We start from the raw sequence: 24,292 nt of genomic DNA, 5'->3' as shown, positions 1-24,292 counted from the left end.
TTTTTTGAGTTCTGGGAACTAATTAGATTTTACAGTGCACCGGGATCTCAGAGTCTATCCAATGCCTGCATTTAGTGCATCAGTGACCGAGAGAGCACCGGCTCCTCTCCTCAGAAATTCCCAAATCTCTTTTCAAACAGCGTGGAGGTATTTAAAAGCTGTGTTGGCTTTGTTTTACTTACGTTTTATTCCATATGATGTTAAAACACAAATTGCAGAACACATTTAATGAAGTCAGATTAGAATTTAAATGGTCTTGTTTGTACCATATCTACATGTTAAAAAAAATATTTGGTATAAATTGTTCCATTTCCCCTTTGTAAAATGTGGAGAAACAGAACGTCTTTTGTAACATCTGCACTTTGACTCAAATTATGTCTGTGTTGTACGGATACAAGGTAATAACTGGTGAGTAGACTATTTCTGTATAAATAAAGATGGCAGTATTGTACAATGTCTTTACTATTGTAAAAGTAATACTATTTTTAAAGTATTTTAATACTCATGGGGAGGGGTACATAAAACGATATTTATTGTTTGAACTGTTTCTTCGTGTGACTTTTCTATAAGTCAAAAGTGTGACTGTATTTAACTGCTTTGTGCAGCTGAGACAGATTGAAGTTGTATAATGTCTGCGTTGTGCAGGAGAAGTCAAAATGGCTTCCTGTTGGAGCAGAGCCAACAGTTTGTGACGCAGTATTTTTTAATCTTAAGTCTAATTGTTTAATATGTATCTGAGCCACGTATCCAGTAAATAATGACTATATAGAGTCCGCTGTGGCTCCATGTACACTCTCCGTCCGCAGTGTTAATAACATCCGGACCTCAGACTCTCTTCCGCGGCTCTCGGCTCGAGCTCAGGCCGCATTCAGTGTGTCAGTGAGCGGTAGAGCAGCGGCTCCTCTCCGCCTCCTCCACAAACTGAGGCAGGAAAAGGTGCCTTCAGACATTATAAAGTGGATCCACAGTAGCAACGACTCTGAGTTCAGCTGCTGACCATCAACTAACTCTGCTGCTCTTGTTTCCATTTTCTACGTACATGCACGCGCACACACGCGCACATATATACACGCAAACGTGTACTCGCCCTCGTTTGCCCCTTCTTCATACTTTGTGAGTTCGTGACCGTGAACTATGGAGCGGCGGATTTGTGCTGCAACGAATCTACAAACAGCTGATGTTAACGAGAGAGAGAAAAGAAACATTATAGACAGCTTCTGTTACCTTAACACGGAGCTTTACACGAAGACGAAGAGCAACAGTCAGCCACGAAGTTCAGGAAAGTGGAAGTAAACGCTGAGCAGGAAGCCCAACCCAGACTAATTTGCGTTTAAAAAACGCAGCCCGCGTTCACGCACCAGGCACTCTAACTTAATGAAAATATGTCAATTGATGATCAAAAGTCGTGATTCGTGTGTTGCCCTACATTCGTCCGGCTGTTACACACAGATCTCGGGTTTATATATAATACAGAAGCTGTTTCCTGCATGAGTGCAGTAGTCCGTCTCAAAACTGCCGCACAGCTCCACCAGCCTCCAACAGAGCACTTCGTAAACGGACACCAGTTATTTAGCTCAACGAGTAAAACCTGTTTTTACACATGAAGTTTGTTAGTTAGTTAAAAGTTTGTTAGTTAGCAGTTAAAACTGTTCGTTTTTCACCCGCTAAATTGCGCTGTTGTAGGCAGATTTTTTTTTTTTTTTAATTATCGGGTTGCAGCCAGCAGGCATTTCCACTCAACATGAGCGGATTTTAGCATAAAGTGAGATACAAGAAAACTTATAAGAGTGTGAAATACACTTATAAGTTACATTAGTAACTGTGTTCTTCACACTGAGCGTTATTCACATGGACTGCTGGCTGAAGCTGGCTTTCTCTCCAACCCAGGGGCGGATCTAGAGAAATTTTCTTCGGGTGGCATGAGGTAGGCAAAGAAATCAAATGGGGTGGCAAAATCAAAGCCTCCCCCCCCAAACATATATGCAGGTGGTTACATATGGTTAAAATGATTCAAATGCAGTAAGTATACACGTTTTTCATATAAATATAGTCTATAACTTAATTATTGTCTGTTGCCCACATAATTACACACTTTAGTTACATAAAACATGTGAGTTTTGATCTTATGTACTGTATAGCCTGTATAATAAATAAATATGTAGCCCAATAAGTATAAACTCCAGAAAGCTACACAACATGGGGCGGTTCATTTACAAACAGAGGTCTAACTTAAGTTTCACTGTTTCTTGTTAGAAATCAATCACATTGTTACAGCTTAAATTAGACAAAATGTCAGAAATCTGCACTGTCATGAACAAAAATTTAAAACTAAATTTTCATGATTTGTTGGATTAACCCACTGAGGTCTGAAATACAACCGGCCATTTTTGACTCCTTTTGAGTTTACGTTTGTATTTCACCCTCAGATTGTTTCATTTATTTTTTTTCCCCTTGACTTGTTTGGTATCATTCTTTTCAGCTCAACTGAATTTAGTTGTTTTTTTTTCACTGACATACTGCATTAGTATTACTGATCTGAAATCACACAAAGAACTTAAAATCCTAGTAGTATTTTTTACCGTAAAAAAACCACAGACATGTTGGGTAAATATAAAATGTACATTTTGTAAACAAAAATAAGTTTTTCCACCAAAAGTCAGAGGAGAACAGCACAGGGATAAACCTGCAGGCCTGACAACAGGAGGTGTATCACTTTTTTCTACTTAGTGACAGTGTTTACGTTGCAAACGTGCCTTTGTGACATTCATTAGTGCCCTCACTGACACACAAAACAGCGACTACACAACAGAACAGCTACACAAGACAACACAACACACTAAGTATACACTCCACACTAAACGTCACAAATCTCCCACATCTAAAAACTCTCTCTCTCTCTCACTCACTCGCTCGCTCTGTCTCGCTGCAGTTACCGTCACTCCCAAAACTTTTCCCTCTTCCTAAACAACCAAATCCCACGTGTTGACTTTTTTTTTTAATTGGTCGACATGGTACATTTTTCCACCGATAGGAAAGAGGTGGCTTTTTTCCCTTTCTTTACTGTTTTTCGCGCTGTCCTTAGAAAACGCTTAAAACACACACACACACACAAAAACGTTACGACAGTATTTAGGAAAAAGCGTGGCTTATATATATTATCATAACTCTGGATTTACTGGCCTGTAATTAAAATTTAAAAACTTTGAAGTCTGAACTTTCAGTGTGGGCTGAGATGGAGACTCAGCGTGGCTGCAGCTTGTTGCTATGTCAGCTTACATCAGTCATGTGATTTGGAGGTGCAGCGTGTCCGTGGACCACAGAGGGTTAATAACACTCACCTTCCTTCCATTTCCAGAGTTTAACAACCAACCACCTGTGTAAAATCCGTAATTCCCATGGTGTTGTTCAAAATGTGCGCTGGCACAATCATAAACATCGCTTGCTACTGAAAACAAGAAAAAAGCCGGTCCTGCTATGGGCTGAACCATTTGTTAATGGTGGAGGGGGGGGAACACTATGCAATATATTCAGTTTTAGCATTTATATTCACTGTTAACTGTAACTACGCTCAAACTGTTAATCCTATTTTATTTTAACAAACAACACTGTCATATGCAAGACTGGGGTGGCACTTGGGGTGGCAAGGAATCATTGTAGGGTGGCACTTGCCACCCCATGCCACCCTTCTAGATCTGCCTCTGCTACAAGCTGCCACTCCAGGCTTAACAAAACTAGGAAAGCTATGATTGATGCAGAATTTTCTGTACGTTTTTGTCCTTGACAGGTTAAACCACAATAAATAGCGATAGCAAACACGTGGTGTGGGTGTAGTTGTCTGCCTCTTAAAACCCCAGCGATTTTCCTGCAGTTTGACATCTAATGTGATCTTGTGAATTTCGTGAGTCCAGCAAATAACCACTGTGTTGCCCTTAAGGCATTTCTCTGAATAAATAGGTTCATAAGTTTGAAATAAATAATTCTAAAAAGATTTGTCATTAAAACATTGATATGTGTTGTTAAAATGAATAATTCATACTTTACATACGTTTTAGTTAAAAGGAAAATATCGCTAAAATGTATTTCCTGTTCTGGCGGCGCACTTCCGGTTCCGGTCAAGCACTTCCGGTTTTGGTCATGCACTCGGTTTTGCTGAGAAACAGGCTCCACATGCTAAAGGAGTATGGAGATGTAATCAAATGCCATCTACTCTGAATTATCAGGCTGGAACGCCGTAAGTTATTTTATATGACAGTTTATACAAATAGCTTTTGATATTAATGTATACTTTGCTAACATGAATGTTTTAGTGAGAGTAATGCACTTTATTGATGTAAACATGCTTCTACCTGTTGAGATGGATTAATATTATTTTCTGTCATTTCAGTTTTCACCACATGTTCATGGAGACAATTAAACAAGCTGCAACTAAACTCCAGAGTCTTCATTTGTGGTTTAACTCGGTGTCACCAACATCCTTGTTGAAAACACTACAGTGAAAAGGCGCCTACTGATGATTCATCACGGTCAAAATGGCATCCAGTAACAAGTCTGCACACAGTTTAAGGACCAGCCGCTCATCTGGATCAGCAGTAAGCGCTGCCCATGCTTGAGCTAAAGCGGAGGCTGCAAAGGTGAGAGCATGCTATACAACAAAAGAAGCACAGTTAAAGGTTGAAAAAGCTCAAAGCAAACTGGAAAAGGCAAAAATAGATGCAGAATTAGAAGTGTTAACATTACAGAAGGAAGCTGATGCTGCTGTAGCTGAAGCAGAAGTGCTAGAGAAAGCTGAAGCCATACAAGAAGAATAAAAAGATAATAATGAACAACCTGGTTATTCAAATAGCATCATCCAAACAGCTCCTCAAAATAACTTACACTTACACTCTGCTTAGTTTCACTTCCTGCAAAAGCGCGCTCTGCAAAAGCATGCAGTTTCCTGTCTATTTTGGCACAGGATATACTCAGAGTTGCGCCTTTCTTTTATAACCCAAAATAATCAGCATATAAACATTTAAGTTTATAGATTTAACTCAACAGTTTAAAGTGTAACTGCACCTGCAATAAAGGTTAGTATGATGCCAGTATGTTTAAACATCTGAATGCAATATCAGTGCTGTAGATTATGTTATAAATGCAATGGTAATGATGACGATTATGAACAATAGCAGTACAATATTTCCCTGATCTCCACATGGTATAGGACAGGGGTCGGCAACCTGCGGCTCCGCGTGGTTTGGGAAAATAAATTAGAAGTATTTAGCTGAAGTGTATTTTATTTATGTTAGTTCTTTTTTAACTTGTATTTTGAAATTGGAAGATTATTGTGATATTGAAATATAAATATAAAATTATATTCTATTATTTTTTGATCGCTCATAATAAGCACTCGCGGAAGCTGATATACCCGTCGAAACGCCGTGTATTTATCGAGACTTTCAACCCCAGGTAGGCCAATTATGGATCTTCGGATCCACATTATGTCAGCAGCTCTTCTCCACCGTGAACTATGTTAAAAACAAACACGCTCACACCTCACAGATGACAGCTTACAGTCCTGCGTAAAGATGAATGTGACCTCATACAGACCCCATCTGCAGACGCTGTGCGCAGAGGTTCAGGAGCAGAAGTCCCATTGTAAACATATCACGGCAGACCCGACGATGTTTGCATGAACATGCTTTTCAGCATCTCTTTATTGACCACTTTTCACACACGGTTGCTGTACTCATACAGGCGGCTGTAGCTTTGCAGCTCACAGCCCGACACACACCAACAACAGCAGAGAGAGTACAGACGTTAAGGCGGCAAGGCGTGATTGCGGGTGCCGCTCAGGTGCGTCCACCTCCTCTGCAGCGACGCTGCAGACCACGCCCCGCCACACACATTAACCTGGTAAAACATATTTAGGCAGAATTGTGCAAATATCTATTTTTCATTTTTAGCAGCATAGTGCTTTTTTTCCAATTATTTTTTTATAAGTCAGGTCAAGGGTCCAAAAGCCCAAAGGAGATGTAAGGGTGGTGACTCACAACAGTTTTTGTTTGCTGGATCATTTTAGTTCAGCTGGGTGTCTTTGCTTTGTTATATTTCTTCAAGAGTTCAAAATATGTTAATTACATAAATAAAATGTAATTTTCTCTGTAGCACTTCATGGATTTCATAAGCAACACACCTTAGTTGTTCACACAAAGGTAAAAAACAATATATACAGTGTTATCTTCATTTTAGATGTCAAAAAGTATTTGCGGCTCCCAGTGTTTTCTTTTGCGTCCAAATGGCTCTTTGGGTGTTAAAGGTTGCTGAGCCCTGGTATAGGAGGACACCTACTCTGTGTCTGCTTAAACATAAGAGCCCTTTGTTAGGGGGACCGCTGGACTCTTAGCACCAGCTTTGGGGTCACACATCTGGAACACTCACACACACACACACACACACACATACCTACACTATGCACAGACTGGTGTGTAAGACGTCATATGTTAATGAACTTATGCATATTCATGTTCTTTGAATAAAACAGTGGAGCCGAGCTTTGAGCCGTCCTCAGTGTGTAACGGTGTGTGTATGAGAGCCATGTAATGTCCATGTGTGCATGCTGACTGTGCTGCTCTGACCCCTCCTCCTTTCAGGCTGGAGCCTGCTGGAGTCCGATGGTTGAGAGGTGGAGAGGATACATTTTTATATCAGTGAGTTACAGAAGCATCAGAAGGAAAGGAGGCAGTGATGACTGTTTGTTTGGACTCAATGATCAGTCCTGGAGTCTGAGCTGCACTGATGATGGTCCTTATTCTGTCTGGCACAATAAGAGACAAACATCCATCTCCCCCTCCTCCTCCTCCTCCTCCTCCTCTGTCTCTAACAGAGCAGCAGTGTATGTGGACTGTCCTGCTGGCACTCTGTCCTTCTACAGAGTCTCCTCTGACACTCTGATCCACCTCCACACCTTCAACACCACATTCACTCAAACTCTTTATCCTGGGTTTGTGTTCTTGTCTCCTGGTTCCTCAGTGTCCCTGTGCTGAGTGTAAAGAGTGTCTCCTGTTAGAGAAACACTCTGACTGTTGAACAGATAGTTCAGTCTGTACATGTCTGTCTCTTTCACTCACAAACACGTTTTCACATTCATGGATTCAATCAGTTGATGTTTGAAACTCTTCTAAATGATTCCTTGTAAACTTCTTCCTCTTCAGTCACAAACAAACAGGAAGTGATGTCACATGTGTTCCTGTCCACACAGCAGAATGAGTCTATTGCTGACAGTGATGTACAAACAGAGTGAGCATTTCTGAGGCCCAAAATAAACTGAGTAGTTCACTGAATGAACAATGGACTGTGAGCTCAGTTCCTTCATCATTAGTATGGATTATATATGTATATGTATTATATTAGTATCATATATATCAGGTGCTGCTGGTTTCAGTCATTGTGCAAATGTGCTGTTTGTAAGATTGTAAAGCTGCAGTCAGCTGAGACTGAAGAAGTCACCTGATCAGTGAGCAAACGTTTCTGAAAACGTCCAGATGAACAGAATCAAGCTTTTGGGATCAGCCAGCAATGCAGCATCATTGTTGTTCAGGTTCAGAGGTTTGCAGGAATGAACTGATGACCAGAAACAGCTGCAAAGTCCAATAAAATACCAGCTGGAGTTCAGCTGCATTTGAAGAAGTCAAAGAAAAGTAAGGATGGCAAAGGGCGATGTTTTCTTCCAAAGAACTGAAAACATGGTCGACGCCTCATTAGAAGAATAATCTGGACATTTGTGAGGAACTCTAACCAAGAAAGCAACGTCACACAGATCCAACAGACAGTTTCCATGACTGGAAGTGTTCAGTGTAAAAATGCTCCATTGCATTATTGCATCCTCTCACCACAGGAGGCGCTGTTGGCACCACTGATTGCTGATCAGCTGTTCTCTGATGATCTGATTGATCCTGTGAATAACGGGACTCACTGAACTCTGTGACACAGTGAGGATTACAGAGTTTAACATCTGACTGATGTCACACAGACAGAAGGATGAACCAGTGAGGCACAGAACACAGTTACTGGAGATACTGCATCAGCTCCATGTGAACCTCTGATGGAGAAGCTGCACTTATCTAACAACATGTTGCAGAGCTGATCTATGTTAGAGGATCTATCACAGCAGCTGAAAGTCCAACACTGGATACCAGCTGAGCCTGTGCTGAGTGTTACAGGAAAAGAAACACTGACACTGGTAGACACAGTGATGCTGACTGGGGCACAGAGCTGAATGATGCAGCATCAGGACACTGTTTCAGTCTGACTGACAGAGAAACCTGTAGCTGCATCTACATGTGAGGCAGAGGCCACACAAGCAGGTTTCTATGTTTCACAGTGACTGAGATCTTCAGTGGGGGTGGACATGCTCCTGTACAGACCTCTGAGGAGAACCAAGGTGCAGTCAAAGAGTCCAGTCTGTCCTCACAGATGTGAACATGTGGTTTCATCAGGTCTGCTGTCAGCTAGCAGGCTCACATCAGAATCACTGTTCCTGAAAAACACAGTCTGTGTGACATCATCAGTCAGCTGATCGTCCCAGATCTGAATGGTTTCTGTCTCTACTGGGGAAGTCAGAGAATATCACTGAGGTGTGGATCAGGTCTGAGTGACCTGTGGAGGGACAGCTTTAAACAGTCCACAGGTCTCACATCCTGCTCAGTCTGGTAGCAGATACCTCGTATTGTTCCAGATGTGCTGACATCACAGTTCCCAGCAGCAGCACAGCTGTGTGATACGATGAATCTCAGTTATTGATCCAACACACAGTAAATACAAAGATCAGGATTTATGAGAGTAATCATTATGAGTCTGAACACATGAGCACTGAACACACAAACACGGAGGGAGAACATGAAGCTCAGCACTGAAACAAAGATGGTGGATTTGACCTCAGGACCAGGCACGTAATTTCCAGGGGGGTTACGGGGGTCATGACCCCCCAATAATCAGATCCAGCCAATATAATTTCATCATTCCAGTTTATAAAATTATGAATTATCTTGATTTTCTTTAATCATTTCAATTACTGCCAGCAAAATAGTTTCATGTTTAATCATCTAGTAATGTAACCCCGCCTCCTTCGCTGCATACTTGGTATTACCCAACCAGCTTTCTCTACCAAACCTTCACTTTTTGCTGTATGTTTGTTAGCACAGTCGCTGGTGCCAGAGGCTGCCAGTGACTTCAGTCTGAGGGTTTGAAGTTTCCATGTCTGTGTGATGTGTGGTGTGAAGGCTGCTGGTTAAACTGGGACTCACTGTTTAAAGCACTGAGTGCTCATAGAGAGATGCTCCATGAGTCCCAGTACAGACTACAAACATGGTGGAAACTTAGCTTTGATATCCACACACTCTGCACGTCTGTGAGTAACTGTGATGAAGATGTGCAGAGATCTGTGTACAAACAGGAGAAAGACTGTAAAGACTCTGTGCTTCTAACAGCCTCTGTTAACATACAGTATGTGAGGCTGTTTGTTGTTGTTGCCATGGAGCTTTTCACTGTTTGGGTCAGCAGGTCATGTGATCAGGTTTGTTCTGTGAAAGCTGGACGATGGTTCAGTGTCAGGGTTTGTTTGCATTCATCAATAAATATCTAAATAAATCAAAGACTCCATGTTTGTTCTTTCATCATGTGACCTCTGCTCATCCATCTCTGTGTGTATCAGGATACATTTAGTTCATAATACACAGAAAAATCAGAGTTATTACCTGTAATAAATGTGAAAGTAAAGATTCCTGCAGTGATAACCAGGCAGGACTGAAACACATCCAAGCTCACAGCTGTCACCACGGTAACAGCACCGTCCATCCACAGGTGAGGGGAGGAGCAAAAAGAGGGACTTTCACCATTTTATACTAAAAACACTCAACTAATGTTTCTAATATGAAACAAATAAGCCCACATTAATGTGAGCATTTATTAAATAATAATAATAATGATTTCCTCCTGATCTCATTTCCATAGCAGAGAAAACTGTGGTGTATATTGAGGTGGAGGGTGTGGTCCATGGCTCAGGTGTAGAGTGAGGGTGGGGTGCACCACAGCAGCATGCTGGGACTGCTGAGGGTGGAGGAGGGAGTGATGATGACATCAGAGCTGCAGCAAAGCAGTCAGCAGCACAGAGACCAGTGAACACACAGTCTGTTCATCTTTGCATAGATACAATATATAGCACAATATTGAATGACAGAGACACGCTGTGTGAGCTTCCACAGATACACTGACGTCAGCATCCAGTGTCCTCCTGCTGCTCCCCCCTCAGAGCCCCGTGATCAGCACCAACACATTCAGTTAGATGACAGAGTCCAGCTGCAGCTAGAATCAGCTCCCCTCTGTGAACAACAGCACAGCGTCAGTGTTTCACACTCAGTGAAAGGAGGAAACACCAGAAGAACACCATGTGTGCTACGTTTCCCAGGACACACTACAAACTGCACAAATACAGAGCAGCACGTGGAAGGACCTGGAGCTGCATTTAAAGAGAAAAGACAGCGTGATGTCCTGTATGGACAGGTGGAAGGAACCAAGTCCTCAGCTGAAACACTCGTGTTTGTCCACAGACAGGAAACACAGCAGGAAACAAAGAAGCTCATGGATAACACACTTCCTGTCAGTCACAATGAGGCTGGAGCCAAACACAGAAAGGTGTTTTTGTCCAGATGAGCCCAGAGAAGAAACACGAGTGTTCACAGACATCAGAAGCTCAGAGAGGTGAAACATGAGGTTGGAGTCCTCGTCAGCATTCAGAAGAGCTGCTGTGAAACCCTGAGTACTCATGACAGACTCTGATGGCACAAACACATCATGATTCAAACATGGAGCTCCTGATCCTCCTGCATGAGAACAAGCTGACATGAGCGCTGTGTCTGAGAGTGTCTCCCTGTCACAGTGACAAGAACACAGCTGCTGCTCACAGTCATTAAACTGACCTGAGGTCAGCTGCTAGGACGTCTCTGTGCTCCTTACATATGAACCATGTGACCTCACATCAGTGCTGTGGATGACTGTAGTCATAGAAGAGTAGAGCTGTAGCAGGTGGTGTGAGGAGGAGGAGGAGGTGGTGTATTCTAGTTAACGCAGTACTGAAACACTCCAGCAGAGGGCAGCTGTTAAGTCCTTATTGTAACACAGTTACTGTGTGCAGTTATACTTCATACATAATCTGCACTTATTTCAATCAGACATGCTGTCAGTAAATGATTGTTTCTATTGAATCTACTTCCTGTTGACTAGTTTGATGACAGTGAAACAATCACAGCTGATTGTGTGATGATGTAAACTGTCACTGTTACATTCAGTGTGTGTGACATCATGTTAGTGCAGGCTGATAACAGCCTGGTTCTGTTAGAAACACATGAACGTGTCCATAGATCAGTGTGTGTTTAACATGAGAGCTTCAGCCCTGCTGATGTGTTCAATAAAGACATGCAGGAAAACTGACGAGACTCTGAAATAACTCTTTATATTTATAACGTAACTCTGCATCAAAAGAACAACAAAGGATCCCAGACAGGTTTATGTGAACAAAGACCATGTTTCTGTGTTTCTAACAGTTTGACATTATTAGTAAACAGACTGCAGTGAACAGGATTTATAAAGAGCTTATATATAAAGATATGACAGCTGTTTGACAAGTTTATCACTCTGTGTTTGGACCTGATCAGTCCAGCTGTTTACTTGAAATATGTTCATTTACCTGTTCTGTTATATTTATGTTCTTGTCTCTGTTGAAAAACACATTTTTAATGTCCCTTAGATTTTTCTCCCAGATGAATAAATATTAATGTCAGTTTTGGCCGGCGGTCATAGGTTCTGTCCAATAATATGACGCGAGACTGGAGTAAAATACATCCATGGATTGGCACTTTATTAAAGAAGGAGCATGATAACAGCACAAAACACTAACTACAACTAAAAAAAAATGGCTTCCTTTTATACTCTACCTTTTCAGGTAAGTATCCGGAATAGCCCAAGTATGGGGGTTAACTAATCAAAATGAAAACATAACCCTCCACACAAAGAAACATACAATAACATTAAAGCACATCACAAACATATACATATTTCCAACACGTACTATAAACAAACCAATAACATAAGCTTCACCCATTACTATATAAATTAAAACCCTCTTTATCCATACTCCCTAACCTGGCACACTGGTCTGCTCCAGGAGCTCTTAAGCAGGTGATTGAGCTGCTTTCACCCTTTTGCTCCACATCCTGCTAGAAGCAACCCAGACAGGTGAGTACCTTTAAAGTTCTCATTTCACATATATTTAGGTTGACAAATGATTAACTGCATGTCAAATAACCTAATAAAGAATTCATAAGAACTAATGTGTTTTTCTCTGTTTTTCTGGTCTCTATTGCAGTCTGTAAAGTGCAAAAATCGTTGCATGTGAGCCACATGGACGTTTTCTGTTCCTAGATCTAATCTCACTCGATCAGGGCAACCACCTTGTTGAATCACGGCATCCATGAAGTAGCCAGCAATTACTCTCGGGTCATTATTTGTCTTGTAAGCGTCTAGCCATATTACACTCCTTGAAAAGCCGTCAATGAATCCACTGATTGCAATCCCAAATGGCTTCAACTTATCGTAGCCATCGATATGCCACACATAGTTGGGGCCTCTGCTATGATACACTCGCCTCCGCAGTCGTCTACGTGACCTCAAATCCACACCTTCTCCATCGAATAAACGGAGCAGAAGGCGAACGGTTTCTCTGTCAGTAACAATGCCATTCATCCAACACTTCTGGTGCATCCAACGATACCCATGACACTGTCCTGAGGTTGCCAATTGTGCTTGTATAAAAGCTGCCACCTCTCCCACCTCTGTTTTGTTCTTTCTGCGCCAAAGTCGGTTGTTGTGTAAAATCCTTTCAAGTGTATGAAGGCTGATAGTAATACCATGTGATTCAACTAATAACGCAAGAATCTCCTCATTTGTGAAGCCACGGTTAAAATACTCAGCAATGTGTAAATTCATGATCCGTATCTGTAATACTGTTAGCATATCTGTAGCATTTGTAGCTGAGGGCTTCAGCTTCCGGGTAACACGGAAATGACGTTATTCACGTAGATTACTGATTGGCAGAGCTAACTCGAAATTTTGAGTTATTTTCTCGACATTTCGAGTTATTTTTCTCATAATTTCGAGTTGCTAAGTCGAAAATTCGAGTTGCGAAGTCGAAATTTTGAGAAAATAAGTCAAAATTTCGAGAAAGATAACTCGAAATTTCAAGTTAAGTATCGTTTTTTTGGGGGGGGTTTTAGTGGCGGAAACGGGCTTCCATACGAGAGAGAGGGTGAGAGAAAGAAAAAAACTAAACAAAACACGGCTCGGATAAGGAGCCGGCTCGCGTCGTTCACGTCAAAGAATCGGCTCTAAGAGCCGTTTCGTTTCCGACCGACACATCACTACTACTGATGGTTTCACTGCATCTGTGTGCATGGAGCAGGGTGAGTTTCTCTGTATATAGAGCCCGTGTTTATTTAGCTCCATGAAACGAGGTTTTGAGCCCTGATTTTGTTTTGTAGATGCACAAAGCTGTTGTCAAAGTTTCTGTCCGGTAATGTGTTGAACCACAGAGTTTATTCTGTGAAGAAGATCCTGGTGAATCTCGTTCATTTGCAAAGTGAATTGTGTTCACAGTCCGGTGTCTGAGTTATAAAACCAGTCAGGATACGATGTTTTGTTGGAAATGTGATTGTAGAAGCTGCTAATGATTTCTTAGCTGTGTTAGCCTGTGAATGGATGCTAGCGTATCCACATGTGCTCTCTGGGCTAACTTGCGTAGTTTCAGCTAACACACCATGTGAGACACTTTCCATGGTTCCTTTGCACTCAAATGTATTTTTGTCATGGCCAATAAGAACTGGATAGATGTAAGATATGTGGAGACAACAGACAACAGTTATCAATTTGACTTTTATTGAATTTTGTACAGATGTGATACAGGAACCATCAGTTGGTAGAAATCTGTGCTTCATTACAAGTGACGTGAAGTCACCGGTTTCCTCGGAGGCTGTAGATACAACGATTCACCTCTAAAAGGATTCAGTTGTTTTGTTGGTATGACAGTGTGAACGGCACAAATCCGATATTTTCAAATCCGATCTGGGTCACTTTCGTATGTGGTACTGAATCCGATACATATCCGATGTTTTAGAAAGCGACTGCTGTTTGAACGGTCAGGTCGCATTAAATCCGTCTTTTACGTCACTGACACGAGACAGACGCCGATTATCAGCGCCCCGAGAAGACATCGCGAACGCTTCCTGGACATCCAGTGTAGATGTCAGTGAAACTGTTGGGAAGACAACGTTGGAGAAACGTGAACATTTTATTTGTACTGTATTTTCTGCAGATTCTGACAGAAATCTGCAACTATCCTTTGAAGCACCGCTCCTCTAAAACAGCAATAAGGATAATTATTAGGTTATTTACATTATTATGTAAATAACAAAATAACTTAAAGCAAACATTGTGAAACGTAAAGTCCGAAGTCTTTATTTTAAGGGCCATCAGTAAAACAATATTGTTTGCTCTGGGTCTAAACAGCGCGTTGTGTGTGACATCTTTTGCGCATGCGAGCCGCTTTGAGCGTTCACACTGGAGAGCGTTTGCTGTCGCATTTTATTTGTAGTGTGAACAAGCAGACAAAAAAATCAGATTTGATCAAAGAATCGGAATTGAGCATTAAGACCTGGAGTGTAAACGTAGCCTTAGACTCTGTGTGAAACACTTGCTCTTTGTTATGGACATGAGACAAACTGTTTCCCCTTGTTTTGTTAATCTGAGTTACAGATATAAGCAGCATCTTATGATCATTTAATTTTTAAAGTAATTGTAAACATTACACTGATGGGACTGTAACAACCTCACTTTCTTTATTTCTGTCGTACTGGATGAAAAATATACGATTGTTCCCCAGTTTAAGATTGTGTCTTTGTGTTGTTCAAAGACACACAGATGTGTGTTTATTCAAAGCTTGCATTAAAGAAGGAGACATTTAAAGGTTCATGGACTTTTTCCTTGTTCACTGTATGTTATTAAACTCTTTTGGACATTTGAAGACACAACACATTCGTCTGTGTGAAATAAATCAGATGTACACAAATACACTGTAATAGGACAGTGATTATTAAAATATTGAATTCAAAATGAAAAGGGAGCGTTGTGTCTGTGCAGAAAGAGGTCATAAAGAGCTCAGAGTCCAGCAGAATAAACAGCAGCAGATGCTGATTGATGAAGATTTTGATTACATATCAGCCTGTAGCTGCAGGATCTGGACGGAGTTTGATTGGCTCATGCTAATTGGTTTGTTTTTCCATCCAGGACAGCGGAGAGAGAGGAGATGAAGAGTGCAGCAGATTGATGAGACAGTGAAGAAGAGGTGAGCGTCTGACAGATCAGAGCCAGTTTAAAGGAGCCATTATGGCTCAATAGAAGCTCTGAACTCACACTGTCAGCATGTCAGCACACATGATTACTTCATCAACATGGAGCTCTGAGTGTTTATTAAAGGATCATTGTGTGAAAGACGCGCTAACACAGCTGACTGCAGCCTTTAGCTGTGAGCACACAGTGTCTCACATTTACATTCATTTACTGTCAGACACACTCAGTAACTTTAAACAGCTGCTGTTATCAAGTGAAGATAGCAAAGATTTCAGGGCTGAGCCCAGTGTTTCTACATCCTAGTAACACCTCAGTCAGTCACAACTCATCAAAGCTTCTCTTTATCATCAGGACAGATTTAGGTCAATATCATTTCACATTTCTGTGTCATCATCCATCAAATGTTGACACATAGTGGGTTTGTCATTCTCTCAGCTGACACTGAGAATAAAGCAGGAAAGAAGCAGCTGATATTTGGACAGCACACATGATGGAAAGGAGGATTTCAGTTGATGTGCACATGAATGATTTGTGTTTCCTCTGCAGGTGAAGGTAGAAAGTGTGTGTGAGCTGATGTGAGTTGAGCAGCATAGATCAGTGTGAGGACAGAGAGGAGGGAGACCCTCCCTCTAAAAGCACTCTGTGTGGGGAACATGAGAGCCAGACCAAAGCTCAGAGGTGAGATGACCATCTCTAACTGTCCATGACTCTTCTCCATGTCACAGCTCAGCACTCACATCACTGCTCCATCATTATTCACAGGAACCCACCTGGACCTCCACCCAGCTCTGTGTCCTTACAGAGTGACGCGTCTAAAGATGAACCCAATAGTTTTAAAGTTGCAGAGAGGTGAGCTGTTAGTAACATGAACTGATGTCAGTTTCGTGTCTGATGTAAAATGCATCTCTGTAGGAGTGTCCAAGGACAAACAGGCTCAGCTGTAGCTGTCAGTTTATCTGTTTTAAGACACATTTGGACAAAATTGGCTATTTTTAACTATTTATTTTAATCAGAGGTGAAAATTTAGACGTCACACATCTGGATCCTAAACTATTATAGACACAGCTGCTAGCAGTGTGTAGTTTGACTTTAGCGTGGTGGCTAAGCTAACAGAAACATGCCAGCTGTGCTCTGTGAGGATGATACACTGCTCTAGAAAGCAAACAAAGGTTTGCAGAGCTTAAAGAGGTCATCGCTCTGATCAGTGGAAGATGAAAGCTTCACAGACTTGATGCACACACAGTCTCAGTGACACCCTCCAGGGTGTCCTCATCCTCCACACCTACACATATGTGGTTCACAAAAGGAACTCAGAACTGAGCTTATATTATATTTTTACATGCTGTAGTGCCATTTTTGGGAGCGTTTCAAGTTGCTATACATCAATACAACCATTACAGCCTAAATTTTAATAATATGTATGCATTAAGTGCATAGTAATTACATAAATTGCAAAAAAGTGCAATAAACTACAAAAAAATTTAAAATCGTTTTTGTTTTTTTTAACATATATTTCTAGTTAGAGAAATTTAAGAGGCTTTAAATACAAAAAAGTTGCACAAAATAGTTTCCCACCACAGGAAATTTATTTTGAGTGTCTTCATAGTTTTATTTTTGAAATATACCAATTTTTATATACTGCAGCAAAAACGAAAATAAATACTATAGTGCAAATTTTTAAAAAAGCAGCATATGCATCAAAATAAACTATTTCCAGCAGTGCAATTTGAGTTCTAAGCATCCCAGAAACGACACAGAAAGTCATAAAGTCAAAGATAACTTTTAAAAACACCAGTATAGGCTCATGAGGCCCTGATGGTAAAACAAACTACATTTCCGCGAATATGACGTCACTTCCGGTTTCGGGCAGGTCATGGCGGACATGCGATAGTTCGCGCTGAGGTCTATTCCAACATAGGGAGTGTTATGAACAGCTGATCGGATCGGCAAAGCGTGTTTCTGGAATATTATGTTTTTGTTGCTGCAAGCGCTTTTTATGCAGTTTTTGCAAAGCTATATGTGGAAAGAAACTGTGACCTAGCACAAGCTGATGGCATAAGATGTAAGTGCAACTCCTCCGGTTTCATATGTAAAAAAAATTATTGCACTAGCTTATGTGGTTGCAGTGCTACCGGAATTTTAAAAGTAGTGCAAAAAGCGCAAAACGGAGCGTGCCCGCTCTGACCGGTTTTAAAGAGTTAACACACAGGAGAAGAAATATCAGCATATGTCTTCTGATAAAAATACACTGGCTGATGATTTTATAGCATCGGGGTTTACGCCCCCCCGTGTGTCAATTACAGATTAAAATACATCGATTACAGTCAATAGTACATCTTAGATGGCTATAAACAGACATAGAACTTCTCATTTCTATAACACCTTCCAAACCAGGCAATAAACTTCAAGTCCTCAGGGTCTCTGAGGGCTGGTTGTTGACTCCGGTAATCTCTCACCAAGTAGACTAAAGTGCAACAGGTTGCAACAAGAAGCTGAATACATTTGGGCCTTTGCTCAGGCCTGTTCCTAGATTATGTGTATTGTAAGCATGTATGCAGTTATCCTTCTATGTTCTAAGTCACCCACACCATGGATTGTGAAGTCATAACGCTTCACAAAGCTCAAGACCTTTAATAGACTGAACATCAACTCTGAATAAGCACAAATATGCAATGTGTGTAAAATGATCATAACTACACCTGTAATAGAAAAGGTTAATATGATGACAAACATCTTTAATACAATATCAACCCTGTAAGAAATATTATTAATGGAATAATGCTGTAAAGAATGTTATTAATGCAATTATAATAATGCAGGTTATTTGGCAGCAATAAAAGAATTTCTGTATCTCCACATTTGCCTCTTTTGACAGGTTTCCGATACCTGAGTGCTCATGCATGGTTTTAGACAAGGTTTTCAGGCCCTCCAGAGCTCGGGTTACTGAGCCATCTGGGGCAGTATTATTGGGGATAAAGGTGCAGCACATGTCTCCGAACATGGCACAGACGCCTCCTTTCTCCACCAACATGTCAAGGGCCATTCGATTTTGCACTCCCATCAGCGAACTCGGACCCAATTGTTCTGCAAACCCTTCCATGGCGTCCCTGGTAAGGTTAGAGAGTCTCAGCAAGTTGTAATGAATATAGTTAATGCGATCAACATTCTTATTAGGCGTTACCCAAATGAATATACTTTCAAATCCTGAAGCTACCTGGTCTGCCAGCTTATACTCGTTTGGAACTCCCCTGGGCACTCCTATGGAGTCTATCCAAGTTGGTGAATTCAGCCGAGGATCATATGCGTGTGTACCCTGGGTCCCTCTTTTTGCCAAAATGTGTCTTTTACGTCTGGCGGCTAAGGTATGTGTGTTGTGTTGCGGAATGGTCTTTACCTGGTTTCCAATAAGTATGAGTGGAGCTCAATGTCATTTACATGACATTTATGCAGAGACTCAGTATTTGCAGTGTTGGCCCTTCTTTTTCAGGACCTTACCTGAGTTAACAAGACAATTACTGAAATGATCTCAGCAGGTCCTTGAATGACACCAATGAAATGCAGTGGAAAGGTGCAAATTGCTATTATAAAAGCTTAAGCAGCAACTTTTCCAATTTCCAATACATATATGATTCTCAAAACGTTTGGCCACGACTGTACATCTCAGGTAGCAGCTGGTAAATTTGTCACTGACATTTTTGCTAGACTTGGTACACCCACTTACCTGATTTCTGACAGAGGGTCTCCTTTTGTGAGTGAGCTTTTTGAACATGCTGTTTCTGCCTTAGGCTCGGTGTACAGACTCACTACAGCATCGTGAGTTAGATACCCTGCTTGACCTTATCACTCAGCCTTCTACGGCAAGTGTTGATCAACCGGGGGTACCTTACCCTGAGACTCTTAGAGCCTCCCTACAGGAAGCTCATGACTATGCCAGAGCGGCTCTTGACTATAGCCATGACAGACAAAAACATTACTATGATGTGAGACATTGACATGCTACTTTTCTTGTTGGTGACCATGTGAGAGTTAAGACGCACCCCAGGTCAGATGCTCAGTCTAACGTCTAACTTTACTGCTAAACTTGCATCACTGTTTGAGGGAGCATTGTGTAAGTCTCAGAGAGTCAGTGGTGTTAATTACAGACTCACTTGGGTGGACTCCGATGTGGACGCAGGGCTTTATCATGTTGTGAACATGCAACCCTTCCATACCTGGGACTCTCTCACTTCCAGTGAACGCTCTGTTTCATCTCCTGCTGGGAGAGAGACAACAGAGTATCTGAACACTGGAGGCGTCCAGATCCTCTTTTTGTTCTTCTCTCCCTATAATGGTTTCTCCCGTGTGTAACCGGACTAACGTGCTCCAAGTAATGTGTGGTAGAGGTAGCACTTTTGTTTTTGATATTTTAAATAAATGAGAACTTGTGGACAGTCAGAAGCTGTTGCTCATTCAGTATCCACTTGCACACCTCCACGGCCAGCTTCATCTCCACTGCACGTTACAAGTACAGAGCTGCTAACACAGCTTATATGCACACCTGATCTGTTTGTCAAATCATTCCTTTTCCCTGAACCCACAGAGTCCATCCCAAATGCTTAGGGAGCCAAATCCTGACAGTTCTTTATTCAGTGTCTGTGAAGGTTCTCAGTCATCCAGGCCATCGTAGTCTAAGGAGCTTGGAAAGAAAAGGAAATTTACTTCCACTGTGAGCGACCATCTTTGAACAGAGGCGGTGGTTTACGACACCAACTATCTGCCATCAATAATGCAGTTCTGAGATCCCTTCCCAGACGCCTTAACGCCCACTCACATCCTGGGCCATCTGACCTCAGGAAATCACATGATAGGGTGGGGCCAGGTTTCACAATGAGCTTACCCGAAACCCTGGCTGATTGGGACCCACACCCACTTTCACACCTTGGCTCATGTGATTAGGTAGAGGATCATCAGGGGGTCCTTTGTCCCTTTTTGGGGGGGAAACTCCCACTGGGTTTAAATCTGGGACTCTCGGCCATTTGACCTTAGAACTGAAGACGTTTCTCGGATGAGAGGTGAAACGTCTTCAAGCAACTTAAAGAAGTCCAGACGCTTTTCTTTCCAAGCTCCTTAGACTTCTTTATTCAGTCTTGTCTCAGACGCTATGTGATGCAATGTTATCAGTGTCTCTGACCACAAATGTATTCTGTTTAATGTCCAAAACAACCTGCAAGGAACAAACCTACATGCACATGCACGCTTATCAAACAAACTCAAACTGATGTGAACAATCAGGAGTCACAGATGTTTATAGTTGCTGCACAGAGACGTCACAGCAGATGCTGTCAGCAATGTTTCAAATACTTTTATCTTATAGATGAGTAAAACTGCAGTGAATGATTAAGTTAAATATTTTTGTCTCGTTTCTTTGTTTTCTTTTTATCTACTTCTTGGACATGAGTCATTAATAAATAATAATTACTAAAAGACTTAAAATCACAATGTTTCATGTTGTCCTGTCAGAATAACTAATAATAATAATAATTATTATAATAATAATAAAACTAATAATAATCCTAAAATCATATTTAGACATCTGTAGTTCTAATCTAAGAGTTGTAGTTTGATCAGCAGAGACCAGAGCTGTCAAAACGATTGTGGTGAAGCTTCATTCCTGAGGTTGAACTTGTGAAATATTCAGAAATATTTAAACTCTATGTAGACATCCTGAAGCCTTCATCTCACAGCTGCTGCACACAGAGAAAAGTCTGATTAGTTTAACTCAGAGAAAAACTTGTCCTGATCAAAATGAGCATGTTGTGCATTATCAAGTTGAATTAATCTGTGGATATTTCTCCAACTTTACCAAAGTCTGGCACAAATATTTTTGTACATTGAAAATGAATGGAATAAGCCCCCGAAATATGGGTCCAGCTCAGAGTGGGTCTGCATAAATGCAAGTGCAACGGAAACATCACACACAGTTATATAACTCTATATAAAAGCCATTTATTCCTTTGGTTTGTATTGTCTGTGAAGGTTCTCAGTCATCCATGTCATCGTAGTCAAAGGAGTTTGCAAAGAAAAGCGTCTGGACTTCTTTAAGTTGCTTGAAGACGTTTCACCTCTCATCCGAGAAGCTTCTTCAGTTCTAAGGTCAAATGGTGGAGAGTCCCAGATTTAAACCCAGTGGGAGCATCCAAAAGAGGGACATAAGGACCCCCTGATGATCCTCTACCTAATCACATGAGCCAAGGTGTGAAAACGGGTGTAGGTCACAATCAGCCAGGTTTCCGGGTGCATAGTGTGCTCATCAAAATAAAGTCCCACCCCTGCCTCATGGAGTCTCAGCAGGGCTGAAGATTTGTCTCCCACATCCTGACGGGCCGTTAATAAATGACCTGTGGACTAGGTTTGCAATGATACACAAAATTCACGGTTCGGTTCGGTTTGATACTTTGGTGTCACGGTTCGATATTTTTCGATACAAAAAAATGTTCATGCCTTTTTAATTTGTCATTCATTAAAATTATAAATATATATTTTAACTCAAAAGTACAGTTTTTAATGTTGCTGAAACAACAAAGTAATAAAAAAATAAATCTATCTGATCAAGAAATCACTCATCTTTGGAAAAGAGAGTTTATTACAGAGAAATGGCTCTTTCCAAAATAAAAGCTATACTATACGCTTCTTCTGGGCTATATTCTCAGCAGCATATTAAACATATCAGGTCCCCATAAGGAGAATCATGTGCTAACGGCTGTCTAAATGACCCGGGTAATGTTTGTAGCATGCGTGCTTGTTGTTTTTGTCTGCTTCCACTTGTCTTTGCACTAGGATGATGTCGGAGTAAATGTGCAGTCATATTCATTGTGTTCCCACTAGTGCTGTCAGCGTTGATCTCGTTAAAATGACATTAATGCCATAACGCGGCAAATCTCCGTTAACGAGTTACAGCGGAGCGCCCCATGTGTGGGGCTGGACGGCGTCAACACGTTAACAAGCTAACTGTGCTAACGCACTAGTTCCCACCCATTGAGCATTGCGTGGCACATCCGACATACTGTTTTACCTTTGTCTATGACGCGCTTACCATCAGGGTCATACTTCACATGAAAACCAAGATAGTTCCAAACGCCAGATCTGAATGAGGGTGGGGGAGGTTTAATTTCAGCTAGCGTTGAGGCAGTTGCCATGTTGCAACAAGCTTAGCTTCTGTCTTGCTAGCTTGTGCTGTGTTCAGTGGATCTGCGCTCGATAGTGCAGCCTAGGCGGAGTAGTCAAACACAGATCCACTGAGTGCTCAACACAGACAGCATCGTCAGAAGAAAAGTTGATAAAATAAATTAAAAATGTTGTATTGTTCGATACATATGCGTACCACACCGAAAGCACTGTATCGAACTGTTCAATATGATACGAGTATTGTTGCACCCCTATTGGTGACTCATCTCATGGCCCTCATCCAGCCCAAGGGCCGTATGTTTGACACCCCTGGATTGTTGTCTTTGAGTTTCTCCATCTTTGACTTGTAAAACGTCAACCGTGTTTTTCTTCTTTAAGTAATAATTTCCATAAATGCTAAAGTGTGAATCCAGAGAGAAATGAGAGCTGATCATTGCTGCTGAAACTCTGGAAGTTTCAGAGTGATGCAGATATTTATCTGAGACATTTCTAGGACGGTATCAGTGAGTGCTGCTTGTTTCTTCTTTCTGTTGCTCAGATCAAATCATCACATCGTGTTTCCTTTTCGTTCTTCCAGTTTCTGTCAGTCATCAGGAAATCTCTCAGATCAAACTAAGTTCTTGATGAATCTCTTCACTGGAGCAGCAGAGAGAGAACAGAGGACAGGAGAGAAGATCCTCAACATGCTATCACCAGTCTGCTCTTATCAGACATTTCCTCTTCATTCTAATTCCAATGACAAATATCGTCTTGACTTCCTGCTGGATCTGTACTCCCATGTGAAGGACTATGAGACTAAAACAGGTCTGAGTGTCCTTCCATCATTACAGTCAGTTTTCCAGTCAGCTCCTGCAGTCTGGTCCATAAAGCTCTCAGACAGAAAGACCTCCATCCTCCTGGAAGTGCTGAAACTCCAACCAGAGAAGAAACAAGTGGAGCTGAGAATCTGCTCACATGAAGAGAGTGAAGTGAGGAGTTTGCTGCGGTGTCTGCCTTATATCTCACAGCTCAGGTAAATCATTGTTATCCACTCTCTTATTTCTGTGACTGCACTTTGATTCCAAATAAGATTTCAACCTTCAACAATCACAGTTTGTTTTATCATTTCATCAGTAGTTGTACTTTTATAAAACTCTGCTCTCGTATTTTTATTGGGGTCCTTTTGTTTTATCATTTTTGGTTAAATCGCGGGTAGTCACACTCCATTTACACAGAGCCCGGGACAGCCCACCTGACCCCACCACAGAGAAAACTGCACCCACCCCATCATCCACTCATGTTCCAGACTACACAAGACAATAGACTCCCAGTGTGAGATCTTCCTCCACCTCTCCTGTATCTCCCCCACCTGCGGAGACTTCCTGAAGAGAGGAGAGCTCCTGCAAGCTGTAACAACCTCCCCGACCAGTTGAAGAGCCCCCCAGGTGGCTCGATGCACTGGCGGAACCCTGCGCCAGGGCTGGGCCCCCATACACCCACCCGCCCACAACCCCAGCAACACACCAACCAGGACCCAAGCCCCCGAGGCCCCGCCAGGGCCCCAGCACGGAGAGCCCCCAGAACCCCACGCCCGTCCCGGACCCACCCAGGGGCAGCCAGGCTACCAGGTCAGTAACCCACATCCGTCAGCACAGACCCTCCCCTAGCCCCGCTGCACGCAGCCACAAGGAAACCATCACCTAAGAGCCAACAGAGC

General features: G+C 41.8%; 1 protein-coding gene across 1 annotated transcript in view; it reads right to left on the bottom strand.

Annotated features, from left to right (window-relative positions):
- Nucleotides 1-1,313, bottom strand: part of LOC134624293 (NACHT, LRR and PYD domains-containing protein 12-like) — a 521,298-nt gene extending 519,985 nt beyond the window's left edge. Inside the window, exon 1 of the mRNA XM_063469262.1 lies at nt 1,225-1,313. The gene's annotated coding sequence lies outside the window, so the exon portion shown is untranslated. The remainder of the gene's footprint in view (nt 1-1,224) is intronic.
- Nucleotides 1,314-24,292: the final 22,979 nt, after the last annotated feature.

This window comes from Pelmatolapia mariae, linkage group LG3_W (assembly GCF_036321145.2).
Source record: "Pelmatolapia mariae isolate MD_Pm_ZW linkage group LG3_W, Pm_UMD_F_2, whole genome shotgun sequence".
NCBI lineage: Eukaryota > Metazoa > Chordata > Actinopteri > Cichliformes > Cichlidae > Pelmatolapia > Pelmatolapia mariae.
This window is presented reverse-complemented; position numbering and strand designations above follow the sequence as displayed.